The following is a 21,326-nucleotide window of genomic DNA, read 5'->3' as shown; positions in this document are numbered from 1 at the left end:
TTGTAGCCTAGCCCTAGGGCATGTCTAGGGCAGCATTGGGTCCATACCTTGTAGCCTAGCCCTAGGGCATGTCTAGGGCAGCATTGGGTCCATACCTTGTAGCCTAGCCCTAGGGCATGTCTAGGGCAGCATTGGGTCCATACCTTGTAGCCTAGCCCTAGGGCATGTCTAGGGCAGCATTGGGTCCATACCTTGTAGCCTAGCCCTAGGGCATGTCTAGGGCAACATTGGGTCCATACCTTGTAGCCTAGCCCTAGGGCATATCTAGGTTAGCATTGGGTTCATACCTTGTAGCCTAGCCCTAGGGCATGTCTAGGGCAGCATTGGCCCAATACCGTTGAGCTCATTATAACAGAGGAACAAGGTCTCTGACTAATTCCACAGGATCCAATTGAACCAAAAGGTTCTGCGGTTATCATTATGATGACTTGTACTGCAATAATGTGCTTGAACAGGAGTTAAGCAATACAAAGGCTACACTCAAACCATGTTACATGCTTGACAAGGCAGGTGCTAAGAGTAAACAGACAACTAAAGAGAAGCAGGCAGCGGTCTCTTGACCAGTAATCACCAACCAACCAGTCGATCTTCAAGGCATTCCTAGCCAATCAAACATTTCTGTTGAAAAGCCAACGGATAAAGCCAAGTTTTTTTCCTTCCAATTCCTCTTGCGTTGTTGGCGGTAGGTGGACTTGATTTAGAAGCCCTGCGTGCCGGACAGGCAGAGTTCCCATTTTGTACCATGTCATTTGTCTGAAGGGACAAACTCCGCCTACCTGGCGGACCAAGAGAGCTAAATCAAGTGTGCCTACTGTGCTGGCCAATCGGATAACTCAAAAATCACTGTGTTCACAACTTCCACGACCCCACAGCAAAGTTTGATACTAGGCTACGTGAGATTTAATAACTTAAAACCATGACCAGAGAGACTGTCAAAGAATGCAGGAAACAACTGCTGTTTTCATGAGTTCATTGCTAAGTTTTTATTCAGCACCGTACACTGTTTTTTCAACACTATTATAAAAACATCATACCGCACTTCTCCCTACTTCCACTGGCCCACTGGCACTACAACCAGCACTGCGGCTGGAATGAATGAGTAGCCACGTATATCGATAGGCCTTTTTACTATTAGCAGCTCGTCATGTCTATTTAATATGGAGGAATATTTCACTTTCTCTGATCATAGGAACAACACGACTCTTGAGAAGAGGACCGTCTGCTGCTCTCTCCCTACCTGCGCCGAGACTGACCGTCAGATGGAGGTATCATCGCTTCAGGAAAATAAAAATAAAGTTTATTATTTAACATTTATGCTCAGCTGTGCCTCGCAAGTGATACAACTGATCTACTTTACCAAAGCTTGAGTTTTGAAATATATGGTCTGAGAAGAACAATATAGTCAATATGCTATGATAATGTATTTAACATGGGTCTGAGAAGAACACTGACAGGCCAAGCATAGTCAATATGCTGTGATAATGTATTTAATATTGGTCTGAGGAGAACAACACTGACAGGCCAAGCATAGTCAATATGCTGTGATAATGTATTTAATATGGGTCTGAGGAGAACAACACTGACAGGCCAAGCATAGTCAATATGCTGTGATAATGTATTTAATATTGGTCTGAGGAGAACAACACTGACAGGCCAAGCATAGTCAATATGCTGTGATAATGTATTTAATATTGGTCTGAGGAGAACAACACTGACAGGCCAAGCATAGTCAATATGCTGTGATAATGTATTTAATATGGGTCTGAGGAGAACAACACTGACAGGCCAAGCACAGTCAATATGCTATGATGTATTTAATATGGGTCTGAGGAGAACAACACTGACAGGCCAAGCACAGTCAATATGCTGTGATAATGTATTTAATATGGGTCTGAGGAGAACAACACTGACAGGCCAAGCATAGTCAATATGCTGTGATAATGTATTTAATATGGGTCTGAGGAGAACACTGACAGGCCAAGCACAGTCAATATGCTATGATAATGTATTTAATATGGGTCTGAGGAGAACAACACTGACAGGCCAAGCACAGTCAATATGCTGTGATAATGTATTTAATATGGGTCTGAGGGGAACAACACTGACAGGCCAAGCATAGTCAATATGCTGTGATAATGTATTTAATATGGGTCTGAGGAGAACAACAATGACAGGCCAAGCACAGTCAATATGCTGTGATAATGTATTTAATATGGGTCTGAGGAGAACAACAATGACAGGCCAAGCACAGTCAATATGCTGTGATAATGTATTAAATGCTATATCTTCTAATTGAATTCCTGACGTCTATATGGATAAGACTGTTCAAGGTACACATGGACAAGAGGGGCACGAGACGGGAAACATACGAAACCTAGTACCGAGAGAAAACGGAAAACAACTGGCTGTATTGAAAAACCTACGCCGCTCATACTGAGCTCAGCATTCTCAAATGGAAAGGTCGAATTTAATTGAATCCACAAGGCTGACGAGGCTACACAGTCCTTTAGGATGGCACATCTAAAAACACAAAACACAAAGCAGTGATAATTATTCTTCGACTAAAGAATAACCCTAACTGTGGGACAAATTAAGCTTTGCAGCACCATTGGTTAAACAAAAGCGGAGATCAATGAAGTAAATGAATCATTAAATATTCCCACTCTGCCTGGGCCCGGCCCAGTAACTAATCATTAAGGAATATGGGCTGATTCATTAAATATTACCACTCTGCCTGGGCCCGGCCCAGTAACTAATCATTAAGGAATATGGGCTGATTCATTAAATATTACCACTCTGCCTGGGCCCGGCCCAGTAACTAATCATTAAGGAATATGGGCTGATTCATTAAATATTCCCACTCTGCCTGGGCCCGGCCACTAATCATTAAGGAATATGGGCTGATTCATTAAATATTACCACTCTGCCTGGGCCCGGCCACTAATCATTAAGGAATATGGGCTGATTCATTAAATATTACCACTCTGCCTGGGCCCGGCTCGGCCACTAATCATGAAGGAATATGGGCTGATTCATTAAATATTACCACTCTGCCTGGGCCCGGCCACTAATCATTAAGGAATATGGGCTGATTCATTAAATATTCCCACTCTGCCTGGGCCCGGCCACTAATCATTAAGGAATATGGGCTGATTCATTAAATATTATCACTCTGCCTGGGCCCGGCCCGGCCCACTAACTAATCATTAAGGAATATGGGCTGATTCATTAAATATTACCACTCTGCCTGGGCCCGGCCACTAATCATTAAGGAGTATGGGCTGATTCATTAAATATTCCCACTCTGCCTGGGCCCGGCCCGGCCCACTAACTAATCATTAAGGAATATGGGCTGATTCATTAAATATTACCACTCTGCCTGGGCCCGGCCCACTAACTAATCATTAAGGAATATGGGCTGATTCATTAAATATTACCACTCTGCCTGGGCCCGGCCCGGCCACTAATCATTAAGGAATATGGGCTGATTCATTAAATATTACCACTCTGCCTGGGCCCGGCCCGGCCCACTAACTAATCATTAAGGAATATGGGCTGATTCATTAAATATTCCCACTCTGCCTGGGCCCGGCCCACTAACTAATCATTAAGGAATATGGGCTGATTCATTAAATATTACCACTCTGCCTGGGCCCGGCCCACTAACTAATCATTAAGGAATATGGGCTGATTCATTAAATATTACCACTCTGCCTGGGCCCGGCCCACTAACTAATCATTAAGGAATATGGGCTGAATCATTAAATATTCCCACTCTGCCTGGGCCCGGCCCACTAACTAATCATTAAGGAATATGGGCTGATTCATTAAATATTACCACTCTGCCTGGGCCCGGCCCACTAATCATTAAGGAATGTGGGTTGCTGCATTATATATGAGGGTAATGTATAATTCAGTCTTAACAGTAGATTCTATGCATAAATGAAGCTGTGATACATTTATAGACATTAAATGCTTACTTGCTCAGATAGGAAATGAAAGCACAGCGTGTAGCAGTGGTGTGGAACATGAGCCCAGTTTGCATCCCTGCTAGTAGTTTAGAAGCTGTCCTTTGGGTGTTTGTTTCACCTCCTGATTATGTATGGTACATAAACTGTGTACAACCGTATGTACCACGCTATGTACAATGATTGTGTAGTGTACAACATTATGTACAATGATTGTGTAGTGTACAACCCTATGTACAATGATTGTGTAGTGTACAACATTATGTACAATGATTGTGTAGTGTACAACCCTATGTACAATGCTTGTGTAGTGTACAACCCTATGTACAATGATTGTGTAGTGTACAACCCTATGTACAATGCTTGTGTAGTGTACAACCCTATGTACAATGCTTGTGTAGTGTACAACATTATGTACAACCCTATGTACAATGCTTGTGTAGTGTACAACCCTATGTACAATGCTTGTGTAGTGTACAACCGTATGTACCACGCTATGTACAATGCTTGTGTAGTGTACAACAAATGTAACAAAAGGACAATTATGCTTATGTACAACCTATGCTACAACACACAAACTACTTGCTCGTTTCCTCCTAGCAAACACTCAAGAGACGCAAAATACACATGGATCCAGCGAGCGAGCGCACACACACACACACACACACCACAGTTAATCTCCTGCATCACTAACAATATAATTTGAGCTGTGTAACAACAACTGACAGACTGTATTTGGGTGTGGTTGACATGCTAGCAGCAGTAAAGCAGTTAATACTAGACCGTCTCTATAGGAAAATACAACCTTACATTAATTAAAAGACAAAGAGGACTCAGTTTTATTCTCTAGGACATTTCATGGGGGGGGGGGGGGGTTTAACCTTTCATAGGGGAGGGAGGGGGGGGTTACATTTCCGAAAGAGGAGGAGGGGGGGAGTTACATTTCATAGGGGGGGTTACATTTCCTAGAGGGGAGGGGGGGGGTTACATTTCCTAGAGAGGAGGAGGGGGGAGTTACATTTCATAGAGAGGGGGGGGGGTTACATTTCCTAGAGAGGGGGGGGGGGGTTACATTTCCTAGCCATGATAATATAGTACTTCTAGAGGGCTGATTGAGAGGCTAGAGGGCTGATTGAGAGACTCTCTCTCTAGTAACGGTGGTGTAAAATGGTGTCAGAGGAGCTGTCATCGTAATGGTTAGGATGTGGAAACCGCAGGGATGTTACAGGCTCTGTGACATTCCGTGTTTCCCCTATATTTATTTAGCAGAATTAATGTATGGTGTACAACGTGAGAGGGAGTAGCAATGGTGGTTTGATGGTGAGTTGACCGCCACAAGTCAGCGTGCTTGTGCAAATAAATAATCCAAAATACACTTCACCAAAAGCAATCAGCACTGTCCTCATCACATTCTCACTTCCTTAACGTTAGCTGTCTAGCCCAACAAGGTAAGTTAGCTTAGCTGTCTAGCCCAACAAGGTAAGTTAGCTTAGCTGTCTAGCCCAACAAGGTAAGTTAGCTTAGCTGTCTAGCCCAACAAGGTAAGTTAGCTTAGCTGTCTAGCCCAACAAGGTAAGTTAGCTTAGCTGTCTAGCCCAACAAGGTAAGTTAGCTTAGCTGTCTAGCCCAACAATGTAAGTTAGCTTAGCTGTCTAGCCCAACAAGGTAGATAGCTTAGCTGACTAACCCAACAAGGTAGTTAGCTTAGCTGTCTAGCCCAACAAGGTAAGATAGCTTAGCTGTCTAGCCCAACAAGGTAAGTTAGCTTAGCTGTCTAGCCCAACAAGGTAGTTAGCTTAGCTGTCTAGCACAAGGTAGTTAGCTTAGCTAGTTAGCAATCTATGCTACTTATGTACCAACTGGACTGGAGCCAAAGTGAGCACTGTTACTGGGCATGTTATGTTAGCTAGTGTGCTAATTGAATTAGGTTTTCTGAAATATACAATCTGCAGTTGGCGCAGACTAATTATTCAGGCCATGTGCTTGCCTTTATGATGAGATAAGTAGCTAATGTTAGCTAGCTAAATTAGAGAGAGCGTGACTAAAAACCAGTACGGCAATAATTTGCCTGCATAAACGTTTACAGGCTATTTGCGGTTGAAATGGATCGCCAATACATGTTGTATACAATAACAGTGTAATGTATACATAACAGTGTAATGTATTTATTAAAGAACCTGGGTTCTTTAATAAAACAAGCGGGCTTGTGCTTGTCATAATGTACTCTTATGGTCTGTGCTTTCCGGGATCCTTGGAACGTGCCCGACATCATTGAAGTCACATTTAAAATAGTTACGGTTAGCTAAGTTCTAGGTTAGGCAATTGAGTGATTGCTGATGCACAAAGTAATTTTGAAACTCCACCTTGTGTATTCGGTTACTGTAACTTTCAACACGAAGAGAAAAACAAAATGGATCCGCGGGCCTACAGTTGCCCATCCCCGATCTAAATAATGATACCTTGTTTTAAAATGGAATTGTTTTAAGATATGTATACTATGAATCATTTAGCTATTTGGTTTTGAATTTTAGGACACCTTTAGGTATCAAAACAAAAATTTATATTTTTTTAATAAAATATTGAATTGGCCATTACTACTACAGTCCACCTCTAAAGAAGGCAGCAGAACGCCACAAATGGCATCCTATTCCCTATATAGTGCACTACTTTAGACCAGAGCCCTATTCCCTATATAGTGCACTACTTTAAACCAGAGCCCTAATCCCTATATAGTGCACTACTTTAAACCAGAGCCCTAATCCCTATATAGTGCACTACTTTAGACCAGAGCCCCTATTCCCTATATAGTGCACTACTTTTGACCAGGACCAATAGGGTGCCATTTGGGATGCACTATATGAACCGCAGAGCTGGAAGAAATGTCAGCCATCCCAAAGCCACTGACAGACAGGAGAATCCCTCTTACTGAGATGACCCAGTGAGTCAATTAATTGAAAAATATATATAAATAATTGTAAAAAAAAAAGGAAGAGAGAAGTAAAGGAAGTGTTACATCACGCTGTTCAAAAAAAACCAACGGACAAAAAGACACTCTCTCTCCTGGTTGGCTGACAGAACATTCTACTGGTGAGAAGGAACACCTGAACAACCATTATCCACATTTAGAAAACAAAGAGAAGAAGCGAATGGGTGGTAGGTCAGTTAGGAATCCCTTATTGGAGCTCTAAAAGGGTCTTGGTTAAAAAAAAGAAAGCGAGTGTACAAACAGATTAAAACCCCTTCAGGTCGATGGCTGCACCCCTCCGCCCTCCCCCCCTCTGAAAATTGAATAAGCATAATTTGTCATTCAAAACTCCCTGTAAAACTCTGTTTGTATGAAACTAGAGATATCTGCACTAGATGGGTCTCAATCCGCCACATCTGCGTCTGGGGTGAAAGGTGACAGAGCTAGAACGGTGTTTGTCAGACCATGAGAGACATCCTGACAAAATCGTCTGTAGCACCTACAATTAGATGTTCTCTGTTTTGCTCTACGACCCCCCCCCCCCCACCCACCCACATGCATCTTGGGACTTGTCTGAATTCGGTACAGCCCATCTACCGACTTCTGTCTGTAGTTTCACAACAGTTTTGGGCTCCACACAGTAAACAAACAGGTTCATGTCAGTTGTTTTGCTCTAGTACGCCCACAGGCCTCACAAGACTCGTCAGAAGGTCCCACGGTACCAGCTGAAAATACTTGCGAAAGTATATATATATATATATATATATGGACTGTTCCATGTAGTGAATCTGTTATCCAAAGTGTTTGTATGGGCTAATAGCAGTATGGCCCCCCACTATTTATTTTTTTTATAACCAAATGTTTGATACTTCAAGTGGTCTTAAAATTCTAAATCAAATAGCAAAATGATCCTTTGGTATGACCTTCTTAAAACAATTCCATATAGCTTAAGACTCCCATGGGTTAAATAACGTTACTCTAACGCCCTGTCAACGTTCATCTAGCTGCCTCCCAGCTGTTAGTGAACCAAGCCGTTATAGCTACCCACTTTATGAGGAACCTCTTTTCTCTCTGTGTGTCTGGATGTGCGTGAATGTCTAGACGACTCGGTCCATAAACTCTGTTTATGGTGAGAGGTGTTGTTACTGGGAATGTGCTTACTAAGCTGTAGGTGTTGCTATGAGAATAGACAAGTCAGCATAGTTTAAACAAAGAAAATATATATATCTATATAAAGGTTCAATCCAACGAACATAAAACAATTACCACACTGTTTAACACACACATAGGATAGCATAGAGCTGACTATGACAACTCTAAAATGTGTGTTAAAACCACTTGGGTTTCTGAGAAGAAAACATTTTGAACTAGGGCACAGGAAATATATAGAATTCATTTGAATGTACGTCTTTGCTCGATATACAAAATGCCTGTATATGAAGAATCACGTTTATTTATTTCTGAGCGTTTATGTCCGCTGGTTCTCATGTCGTCTCGGTCTGGTCTCCTTTGCTCCTTCGGTGCTGAGTGCACCTTCCCATTTACACCAGAGATCTGCCCGTTGTCCCGAAGGCGGGAAAAGCAGATGACACATTGGGCTTATTTTGGCGAGAGTGAAACCTCTCACTTAAGTCTCTTCCTCTCTGCATACACACACACACACCAGGCCCATCCCCCTGCCACTCACACAACAGAGATCACGTATTGTTCTGACAAGAGGTTTCAACTAGCTATTTGCATTTGAGGTCCGGTTCAACAAGAACCGTTCATATGAACACCAAAACACATTGAGACATTATTTGTTACTATAATAAAGAAGTTTAAAAGTGTATCGTTAGAAAAATGTAACTGCCCGCAGAGCAGACGCAACTAAAAAGGGAGTATCAATTAACATTGATTCTGGAAAATGTGTGTGGCATCGCAGGACCACGTACCGATAGCAGCATTTTTAGCCAAAGACTGTTATACCAGCTGTCTAAGTCTGTTTTATAAATGTGCAATCAACCAAAAAACACAACTATATAAAAAAGGAATTGGCAACTTGCTATCATTCTGAAAAACAAGCTAGGCTAGCATGCTGTTCGAACCGTTGGAGACAGAAGTGTTCATAATTAAACTGTTCAACCATGTATGCTAGCAAATAGATCCACCTTGGCTAAACTTCAAATATAAAGATTCCTACAGTGGGTTCAGAAAGTATTTGACTTTTTCCAGATTGTTACATTACAGCCTATTTCTAAAATAGATTAAATAGTTTTTCCATCATCAAACTACACACAATACCCCATACTGACATCACAATACCCCATACTGACATCACAATACCCCATACTGACATCACAATACCCCGTACTGACATCACAATACCCCGTACTGACATCACAATACCCCATACTGACATCACAATACCCCATACTGACATCACAATACCCCATACTGACATCACAATACCCCATACTGACATCACAATACCCCATACTGACATCACAATACCCCATACTGACATCACAATACCCCATACTGACATCACAATACCCCATACTGACATCACAATACCCCGTACTGACATCACAATACCCCGTACTGACATCACAATACCCCGTACTGACATCACAATACCCCGTACTGACATCACAATACCCCGTACTGACATCACAATACCCCGTACTGACATCACAATACCCCACACTGACATCACAATACCCCACACTGACATCACAATACCCCGTACTGACATCACAATACCCCATACTGACATCACAATACCCCATACTGACATCACAATACCCCATACTGACATCACAATACCCCATACTGACAACACAATACCCCGTAATGACATCACAATACCCCATACTGACATCACAATACCCCGTAATGACATCACAATACCCCGTACTGACATCACAATACCCCGTACTGACATCACAATACCCCATACTGACATCACAATACCCGTACTGACATCACAATACCCCGTACTGACATCACAATACCCCGTACTGACATCACAATACCCCGTACTGACATCACAATACCCCATACTGACATCACAATACCCCGTACTGACATCACAATACCCCATACTGACATCACAATACCCCATACTGACATCACAATACCCCATACTGACATCACAATACCCCGTACTGACATCACAATACCCCGTACTGACATCACAATACCCCGTACTGACATCACAATACCCCGTACTGACATCACAATACCCCATACTGACATCACAATACCCCATACTGACATCACAATACCCCATACTGACATCACAATACCCCATACTGACATCACAATACCCCATACTGACATCACAATACCCCATACTGACATCACAATATCCCATACTGACATCACAATATCCCATACTGACATCACAATACCCCATACTGACATCACAATACCCCATACTGACATCACAATATCCCATACTGACATCACAATACCCCATACTGACATCACAATACCCCGTACTGACATCACAATACCCCGTACTGACATCACAATACCCCATACTGACATCACAATACCCCATACTGACATCACAATACCCCATACTGACATCACAATACCCCATACTGACATCACAATACCCCATACTGACATCACAATACCCCATACTGACATCACAATACCCCATACTGACATCACAATACCCCATACTGACATCACACTACCCCGTACTGACATCACAATACCCCACACTGACATCACAATACCCCATACTGACATCACAATACCCCATACTGACATCACAATACCCCGTACTGACATCACAATACCCCATACTGACATCACAATACCCCATACTGACATCACAATACCCCGTACTGACATCACAATACCCCATACTGACATCACAATACCCCATACTGACATCACAATACCCCATACTGACATCACAATACCCCATACTGACATCACAATACCCCATACTGACATCACAATACCTCGTAATTACAAAACAAAAACAAGGTTTAATTTTTTTGCACATTTATTAAAAGTAAAAATATCACATTTACATAAGTATTCCGATTCTTTACTCAGTACTTTGCTGAAGCACATTTGGCAACGATTACAGCCTTGAGTCTTCTTGGCTATAAGCTTGGCACACCTGTATTTGGGAAGTTTCTCCCATTCTTCTCTGCAGATCCTCTCAAGCTCTGTCAGGTTGGATGGGGAGCATCGCTGCACAGCTATTTTCAGGTCTCTCCAGAGATGTTTGATCGGGTTCAAGTCCAGGCTCTGGCTGGGCCACTCAAGGACATTCAGAAACTTGTTCCAAAGCCACACCTGCGTTGTCTTGGCTGTGTGCTTAGGGCCGTTGTCCTGTTGGAAAGTGAACCTTCGCCCCAGTCTGAGGTCCTGAGCGCTCTGGAGCAGGTTTTCATCAAGGATCTCTCTGTACTTTGCACCGTTCATCTTTCCCTCGATCCTGACTAGTCTCCCAGTCCCTGCCGCTGAAAAACATCCCCACAACATGATGCTGCCACCACCATGCTTCACCGTAGGGATGGTGCCAGGTTTCCTCCAAACATGACGCTTGGCATTCAGGCCAAATAGTACAATCTTGGTTTCATCAGACCAGAGAATCTTGTTTCTCATGGTCAGAGTCCTTTAGGTGCCTTTTGGCAAACTCCAAGTGGACTGTCATGTGCCTTTTACTGAGAAGTGGCTTCCGTCTGGCCACTCTACCATAAAGGCCTGATTGGTGGAGTACTGCAGAGATGGTATTTTGATGATCAACGGAAGAGCTCAATTTCGAGTCTCAGCAAAGCGTACGAATACTTGTCAATAAGGTATCTGTTTTTTTTATATTTTAAATACATTAGCAAAACTATTTTGATAAAATAATGACATCATTAGTGGGTCTTATGGTTGTGGAAGGCTTATATTTAGCCTAGTTATAATTTCACACGCCCTGAATTCATTAGATTATTCCCGACTGTTTGAAAGACAGTGTACATGACCTTTAAAAATGGTACAAAGCTTAGAGAAAACTTTATTTTTTTTATTTTTTTTTATTCGATCTTGTAAATCGCCTATAAAAGTTTGGATTATTTAGGTCATATCGCCATTTGAACCCTCCACGTTGTCCCCAGAGGTCAGGCCTCATCCGGTTAGTTTCACTACACTCAAATGAATTAGAGAGGAAATGGTCTTAATGGAGGAGCTTGTACACAAGGGTAGTGTAGTGCTGCAGTAAAGGGGGGGGGGGGGGCTAGGGACTGTGGGTAACTTCTGTCAGTCATCTATGTCCCTTTGAACTCAAGATAGTTAAACAAAGATCAGACAGACACATTTTACACTTGGTAGATCCCACCACAGCTGCCACCAAAAAGCTACAAATAAAATACTTTTTTTCATGTGTACCAAATACAACAATACAGGAAGTGTACTTGGTAGACTATATCCCTTGTGCTAGGCATTAGTTATCCAAGCAGTGGGTGTTTCCCAAATGGCCCCCTGTTCCCTCCATCAGGTCTGGAGCCTGCTGCTTTTCTGTTCTACCTGATCATTAATTGCACCCACCTGGTGTCACAGGTCTAAAATCAGTTCCTGATTCGGGTGTGGGAACAATGCAGAGAGAGAGAGAGAGAGAGAGAAAAACACAATGGAACTTGCTTTGAAGGTCAAGAGTTGAGTTTGAGGGGCCCAATATAGTGCACTACTTTTGACCAGAGGCAAATAGGCCCGGTCAAAAGTAGTGCACTATATAGGGACTAGGGTCCCATTAGGGCAGCCCTCAGTGCTCTCCTCCTCCCTCTCCAGGGGATGAATCACATCAGAATCATTCAGCTAGACTGAGGCTGCTAGAGGTCACTGCTCAGTTAGCAGGCTAACAAGGGGACACAGACCGACAATGGGACTCGCCGTACCACAGGAAACACTGTGTGCCTGGAGACACACTGCCAAGACCATCTACTACTAGATTAACTATGAAATCATTAACATTACAGAGTTCATATGGGCACACTGCCAAGACCATCTCCTAGACTACCTCATTAACATTAGAGTTCATATGGACACACTGCCAAGACCATCTCCTAGACTACCTCATTAACATTAGAGTTCATATGGACACACTGCCAAGACCATCTCCTAGACTACCTCATTAACATTACAGAGTTTATATGGACACACTGCCAAGACCATCTCCTAGACTACCTCATTAACATTAGAGGTCATATGGACACACTGCCAAGACCATCTCCTAGACTACCTCATTAACATTAGAGGTCATATGGACACAGTGCCAAGACCATCTCCTAGACTACCTCATTAACATTAGAGTTCATACGATCAACAACAACAAAAAACTAAGAAACAACAACATTTAAACAAATGACTTATGAGACAGTGATTTCTAGACAAAATGGCGGACACAGCTACTTCCGTTTCTTAATTTGATTAATAACCAAATCTAAAAAAAATCAATCTTTATACTATGAGGCCTAGTCATTCAGTATATCCAAATAGCCTGGAGGTTCAAACCTACTGACTTCACATGCCTAGTCACATGTATGTGTACAGTAGGACCAATTTCAGTGCTTTAAGTAAACAATCACGTCCTCTTCCCGAGTAGGCCTGGCCTATACATAACCATCAGATAAGATGACTGCCATCTACTACAGGACGAGAGAAATACGGACGCTGTCTGGTTCAAATCCATTGACGTAGTCCCATGTTCGAGTCCCATGTTCGAGTCCCATGTTCAAGTCCCATGTTCGAGTCCCATGTTCGAGTCCCATGTTCGAGTCCCATGTTCAAGTCCCATGTTCAAGTCCCATGTTCAAGTCCCATGTTCAAGTCCCATGTTCGAGTCCCATGTTCGAGTCCCATGTTCGAGTCCCATGTTCAAGTCCCATGTTCAAGTCCCATGTTCAAGTCCCATGTTCAAGTCCCATGTTCAAGTCCCATGTTCAAGTCCCATGTTCAAGTCCCATGTTCAAGTCCCATGTTCAAGTCCCATGTTCAAGTCCCATGTTCAAGTCCCATGTTCAAGTCCCATGTTCAAGTCCCATGTTCAAGTCCCATGTTCAATCATTTCCCCTACATTCTAATGACCGACATTAGAGGTGTGTTCACTAGGAAGCAAAACAGGGACCTACGTGAATCTGTCCAATAAAAAACGTTTTTTGGGTAGCAAAACGTTTTCAGTTTGCTAAGGTTTGGACGAATGATTACACCCCAGATAACAATACAAGTACTGTTGTTTAGGGCCTGACCTAATACTCTGGTTCAAATCCCAGGCTAGGCCCCACCCCCACTTCTCTTTCTCTGCCCTACAGCAAGGAGAGAGCTACATGTGCTGGGGGCCACACAGTCTGGAGGGAGACAGAGCTGCATGTGCTGGGGGCCCACACAGGTCACAGTCTGGAGGGAGACAGAGCTGCATGTGCTGGGGGCCCACACTGGTCACAGTCTGGAGGGAGACAGAGCTGCATGTGCTGGGGGCCCACATAGGTCACAGTCTGGAGGGAGACAGAGCTGCATGTGCTGGGGGCCCACACAGGTCACAGTCTGGAGGGAGACAGAGCTGCACGTGCTGGGGGGCCACACAGGTCACAGTCTGGAGGGAGACAGAGCTGCATGTGCTGGGGGCCCACACAGGTCACAGTCTGGAGGGAGACAGAGCTGCACGTGCTGGGGGGCCACACAGGTCACAGTCTGGAGGGAGACAGAGCTGCATGTGCTGGGGGCCCACACAGGTCAGTCTGTAGGGAGAAAGAGTGGCATATGCTGGGGGGCCACACAGGTAACAGTCTGGAGGGAGGCAGAGCTGCATGTGCTGGGGGGCCACACAGGTCACAGTCTGTAGGGAGAAAGAGTGGCATATGCTGGGGGGCCACACAGGTCATAGTCTGTAGGGAGGGCTGCTGTGAGGGAGTCTAATGTACTGGTTCATCTTCACCAGTTAAGGCGATTCATAATGGTTTAACCCTTGATCATGACTCTCCATTCCATTACACAAGAATAATTGGACGAAGGCGTCTTCTGTACGGGGGAGTTTTGATAAGACGCTGACTTGCGATTCGGTTTCGGGAAGATTAAGGATCTTATCTTTCAATGAAACAGAAGGTTGAACAAAAACAGTTATAGGGGTTTGGCTTCCCACAACGGCAGTATTTCCATGTTACAGCGCTTGTTTACGGAAAACAGACGGAAGACAGGGTGGACTACCTGTGTTAATTAGCCCTCTTTGTCTCTGAACACCTGTGTGTAAACAGAAGACAGTGTGGACTACCTGTGTTAATTAGCCATCTGATCTGTGTCTCTGAACACCTGTGTGTAAACAGAAGACAGTGTGGACTACCTGTGTTAATTAGCCATCTGATCTGTGTCTCTGAACACCTGTGTGTAAACGGAAGGCAGAGTGGACTACCTGTGTTAATTAGCCATCTGATCTGTGTCTCTGAACACCTGTGTGTAAACGGAAGGCAGAGTGGACTACCTGTGTTAATTAGCCATCTGTGTCTCTGAACACCTGTGTGTAAACGGAAGGCAGAGTGGACTACCTGTGTTAATTAGCCATCTGTGTCTCTGAACACCTGTGTGTAAACGGAAAAAGAGACCCAGAAATACAAACCTGTTGTTACTGAAACATACTGTTGGCTTCAACTGAGTTAAAAGCAGTTATAACAGTGGCTTCCGTGGCTTAAGTGGTATTTTGGATTTGTGAAATTATTTTTTTTGACATGATATTAAAAGTAGAGGGTTTTTATGTTGTTTCAAGAACAGTATCGTAATTGAGAATCGATTCACGTTTAGTGGGAGTGTTTGGCTGTTTTGCCTCCCAGAGCCAATTGACCTGTAAAGTGTCACGTCCTTGGACTATACAGAGTAAAGCTAGACTCTTATTGGACTAGGGAAGCCCCTGAATCACCCCTATCCTGTTCTCAAATGTCTGGTCTTTGTGTGCTTGATGATATGTTTTAATGTACACAAAGCTGCAAACTACATCTCCCCATACAGGGAAATAAATCACTACCCATCTTAGTATGTAACTGATAAAGCAGCTGATACAATTAAACCACTACCTTTACAGTTCATTGGAAGCTGGGTAAACTTCACATCAACAGTTAGGCCTGTTAGGATATTCCACCTACTCCCCAAAGAACGGGTAGGCCCTTCGCTTATTACAGTAACAGTTTCACTTGTTCTTCACACATCACAGACACACAGAGTGTGTGTTTGTACACAGAACTGGATCATTGTGAAAACGTCAATACTTATGATGATTAGAAGTTGGTTGAAAAACGTAAAAACGTTTAAAAGTTCCCTACATATCAGTTGGACGAAGTAAACCTATTATTAATAATAATAATAATAATCGTAGCCATTTGTTTCACTAATAATGTGAACGTTTAAAAGCCTTATGAAGAACAGTCCTGGGGGTTCCTGCGCATGTCTGTTGTCTCCAGGGTGTTCAGTGGGAAGTTCCACCTCGTTACAACCTACAGAAACATTTGACTCGAGGTCACACGCGCTTCCTTTCCAGCTACTTCAACTGTGTGTTATCGTAAATGGCAACCAACACCTGCAGTAAAACAACGACCAAATAAATACAACTGGTGTTTTTGTTTTTTTAAATCTCCTAAACTCGTCCCAACGCAACGCTCGCCAACATTCAATGTCTTTACCCCCCCCCTCCTCCTCCTCCTCCTCCTCCTTCAACCCCCCCCCCCCCCCCCCCCCCCCCCCCTCCTCCTCCTTCAACCCCCTCCACGTTTCTTTTTTCTTGTGTTGTATTCAACTACTCACCCGCCAGTCTGATGACTGTACAGTTCCAAAGTAACCGCCACAAACTACTTCAATCCTCACCAAGGATGACCCCGTCGAATAAAACCCCGTGTCCTGGGCCAGATCCAAGAAACCAGAGGCTTGAAACAATAATCAGGCAGACACTTTATCCTTCAGCTGCCTGCCTGCTACACAGGCGAACGACCACTTGCCTCAACAAAAGACGGCCCTGCCTGGGCTCACTTTTGCTCGTGTAATCACGTACTAATCTCCGAGGCAGCCGTTCCCGAAAACACACGGTTGCCTCCGTTTCCCCTGGGTTTTTTTCACGGTGGTGTAGCTTCTTGATATCTTGCGTATGAAGGAAAAAAAAGTATATTGTTTGTATCGAGTGCTCCGGTTCCAGGGGATCAGTGAGTTCTCCGTTCGTTCACAGACTCTGCTTCCTTTTTCCACACACACTCTCCCTCCTCCTCCTCCTCGCTCCCCTTTCATATGCACACATTACACGTTCCGTCTCTCCGTAGGCTGGAGCACCCTTCAGCTGTTCAACAGACGCATCCACATGGCTGAGCTAGTCTTTATTTAACCAGACACTAGTTTAAGAGCCCCCCCCTCAACACTAAAACACCGAGCAAAACTAAAACATGAGCTGGATTCTAATGATCGACGGTCGAGTCGGGGACAAAGGAGAGACGAGGAACGATCCCGGGTACGTTTAGGTTGATGATTTCTGATAGTAACCCGTTGGGGATTATGGTGTTATAGAAGAACCAATAAAAACGGCAAAACGAAACGTACTGCACAACCATCAGTATGTGATGTATCACTACCGGGCAAGATCAAACGTTCACTAACATGGCAATGATACTGACGAGCCCCTCGCTGCTACACACAGCAGCACACCAATCACTCCCCCGCCTTCACATTACGGCCCTGCTTAATCAATACGAACACACTGAATACAAACAAACTATTATTAAACCATATATACAGATTTGAAACGCATCTGCCATCCACTCACAGCCTACGTGTTAACTGTTAAGATGTATTATAATGAACGTGGTGGGGACATGAAGTAAGGGATTACAATATTGGTGTTTGATTAATGATCAGCGTTAAAAAAAACAAAAACACGGAGATGACAGAGAGAGGTGATGTGAAATACACGGAAGGTAATGTTAGGATCCTGTGTGTGTGGCTCTCTGGCTTAATGCCTATTCTCCCTCATTTGCATTTGTAGATAATAAATTAATTAGACTCTCCAGCCCGTTCCGAGAGGCAAGAAGACAGAAATGTTTCTAAAATGCTGAGTTGCCATCGACAAGTCCAACGGTAATGTTCGGCAGTCAAGGCCATTTGGTTTGATTTAATACAATAATTAATCAAATATAAGTGTTCCTCTGCCTGTCTTCCAAGGGGATTCACTGTTTTGCTTTGATGTTGTTTAAAAAAACATATCAATAACAAACATCCTGTTTGTCATCACAATGTAAAGGAGAAAAGCTTTTGCACCTCCCGCTGGGGTACTTCTGAGGCCAACATCTTCTCCTGATTCCATATGTATGTTTACATGTTATGGCCAGCACTCTTCTCAGAGGTGCTAAGTACTCTCAGCCAGGAAACGGTACCGTGTGTCCATACCCTAAATCCTATAATTAAAATGTGAAAATCCCCCCCCCCAACCAAATACAAAAACAAAGCTGCACCCAACACTGAGTCAAATTAGACATGCCTTAAAATAGGTGATTTCATTTCATTTTCTCAAAAATAAAAATAACGAAAGCAATAACCCACCCCATTGTCCAAAATGGACACGACAGAGAGGCAACGCTGCAGATCAATAGCTACGGAGTTGTGTGTGGAGGTCATTTATTGTGCTACAAACCATGTTGTGTGTCTCCTTTCAAAAGGAGAGCATGTCCCCTCCCCACTGTTCCCAGACCAGAGACTAGAGACCACACCCCACTGTTCCCAGACTAGAGACCCCTCCCCACTGTTCCCAGCCCAGAGACTAGAGACCCCTCCCCACTGTTCCCAGACTAGAGACCCCTCCCCACTGTTCCCAGAATAGAAACCCCTCCCCACTGTTCCCAGACTAGAGACCCCTCCCCACTGTTCCCAGCCTAGAGACCCCTCCCCACTGTTCCCAGACTAGAGACCCCTCCCCACTGTTCCCAGCCCAGAGACTAGAGACCCCTCCCCACTGTTCCCAGCCCAGAGACTAGAGGCCCCTCCCCACTGTTCCCAGACTAGACGCCTCCCCACTGTTCCCAGACTAGACGCCTCCCCACTGTTCCCAGACTAGAGACCCCTCCTCACTGTTCCCAGCCCAGAGACTAGAGACCACACCCCACTGTTCCCAGACTAGAGACCCCTCCCCACTGTTCCCAGACTAGAGACCCCTCCCCACTGTTCCCAGACTAGAGACCCCTCCCCACTGTTCCCAGACTAGAGACTCCTCCCCACTGTTCCCAGACTAGAGACTCCTCCCCACTGTTCCCAGACTAGAGACTCCTCCCCACTGTTCCCAGACTAGAGACCCCTCCCCACTGTTCCCAGACTAGAGACCCCTCCCCACTGTTCCCAGACTAGAGACCCCTCCCCACTGTTCCCAGACTAGAGACCCCTCCCCACTGTTCCCAGACTAGACGCCTCCCCACTGTTCCCAGACTAGAGACCCCTCCCCACTGTTCCCAGACTAGAGACCCCTCCCCACTGTTCCCAGACTAGAGACCCCTCCCCACTGTCCCCAGACTAGAGACCCCTCCCCACTGTTCCCAGACTAGAGACTAGAGACCCCTCCCCACTGTTCCCAGACTAGAGACCCCTCCTCACTGTTCCCAGACTAGAGACCCCTCCCCACTGTTCCCAGACTAGAGACCCCACCCCACTGTTCCCAGACTAGAGACTAGAGACCCCTCCCCACTGTCCCCAGACTAGAGACTAGAGACCCCTCCCCACTGTCCCCAGACTAGAGACTAGAGACCCCTCCCCACTGTCCCCAGACTAGAGACTAGAGACCCCACCCCACTGTTCCCAGACTAGAGACTAGAGACCCCTCCCCACTGTCCCCAGACTAGAGACTAGAGACCCCTCCCCACTGTTCCCAGACTAGAGACTAGAGGCCCCGCCCCACTGTTCCCAGCCCAGAGACTAGAGACCCCTCCCCACTGTTCCCAGCCCAGAGACTAGAGGCCCCTCCCCACTGTTCCCAGCCCAGAGACTAGAGACCCCTCCCCACTGTCCCCAGACTAGAGACTAGAGACCCCACCCCACTGTTCCCAGACTAGAGACCCCTCCCCACTGTTCCCAGCCCAGAGACTAGAGACCTCTCCCCACTGTTCCCAGCCCAGAGACTAGAGACCCCACCCCACTGTTCCCAGACTAGAGACCCCTCCCCACTGTTCCCAGACTAGAGACTAGAGACCCCTTCCCACTGTTCCCAGCCCAGAGACTAGAGACCCCTCCCCACTGTTCCCAGCCCAGAGACTAGAGGCCCCTCCCCACTGTTACCAGACCAGAGACTAGAGACCCCTCCCCACTGTTCCCAGACTAGAGACCCCTCCCCACTGTTCCCAGACTAGAGACCCCTCCCCACTGTTCCCAGACTAGAGACTAGAGACCCCTCCCCACTGTTCCCAGACTAGAGACCCCTCCCCACTGTTCCCAGACTAGAGACCCCTCCCCACTGTTCACAGACTAGAGACCCCTCCCCACTGTTCACAGACTAGAGACCCCTCCCCACTGTTCCCAGACTAGAGACCCCTCCCCACTGTTCCCAGACTAGAGACCCCTCCCCACTGTTCCCAGCCCAGAGACCCCTCCTCTGTAATCTACCAGAGGGCTGGTAAACTGTCCCCAGCCCAGAGTCTAAAGACTCCTCCCCTGTGATCCACACACAGTCCCTCTCCTTCACCGACGTACTCACACTGCGTGACATGCATGGTTGACTCCCCTATCGAGATTACATTTCAAAGCACAATTCAGAAATAGAGCAGAAACCAAACTCATAGCCTCCCTCCATCTATCTATACAAACACAATGAACAGAGGCATTCAACCAAGCAATAGCCCATCTCACCATTTAAGTGAGAAAACGCAAAGCGCTGGCATGTTTCAGTTTACAACATTAGGCTTTTATGTAGGTTTGTGTGACCTGAAACAGCAGAGTGAGGGTAAACACTGCCGAGAGTCCCCGGGTTGCTGTGGATTGCTGTTCTACCAGGGTTGTATTCATTGGGGCAGACCGTAGCAAAAACGTGGACAACTTCAGGTAGTCCCTGCTGTTTCAGTTCAGTTATATGTTGGTTTGGTGCCTAATTAACAAGGGCTCGGCTCTCTCACTACCTTATGCCCCCCACCTCCCCCACCGCCAGGATTTCACAGCTCCTCTGTTTACCACATGACTCTGTCAAGTTGGCCACCGTTAAGCACTAGGTAATGAAAAGAGACCAGCAGTGCAGTCAGCGCACTCCACATTCTCCAGGCCCCAGCATGCATCTGGGAAGCTGACCACATCTATTCCAGCAGCCCATCACAATGCCTTCTCCCTGAGCAGTGAGTAGATGGCTGGGCTATACTGCATCTGATGCAGTGTCTTGTCTCGTCTTGTCCCCCACCCCCCCTCCCCTGCCC

General features: G+C 45.2%; 2 protein-coding genes across 2 annotated transcripts in view; both read right to left on the bottom strand.

Annotated features, from left to right (window-relative positions):
* Positions 1–17,287, bottom strand: part of rerea (arginine-glutamic acid dipeptide (RE) repeats a) — a 310,643-nt gene extending 293,356 nt beyond the window's left edge. Inside the window, 1 exon segment of the mRNA XM_036988973.1 lies at positions 16,711–17,287. The gene's annotated coding sequence lies outside the window, so the exon portion shown is untranslated.
* LOC118965944 (proline-rich extensin-like protein EPR1) overlaps positions 1–21,326 on the bottom strand; it is a 58,695-nt gene that overhangs the window by 21,936 nt on the left and 15,433 nt on the right. The window lies entirely within an intron of this gene.

The sequence above is a fragment of the Oncorhynchus mykiss genome, chromosome 9, assembly GCF_013265735.2.
Source record: "Oncorhynchus mykiss isolate Arlee chromosome 9, USDA_OmykA_1.1, whole genome shotgun sequence".
NCBI lineage: Eukaryota > Metazoa > Chordata > Actinopteri > Salmoniformes > Salmonidae > Oncorhynchus > Oncorhynchus mykiss.
The sequence above is the reverse complement of the archived record's forward strand: the minus strand, read 5'-3'. Positions and strand labels throughout refer to the sequence as shown.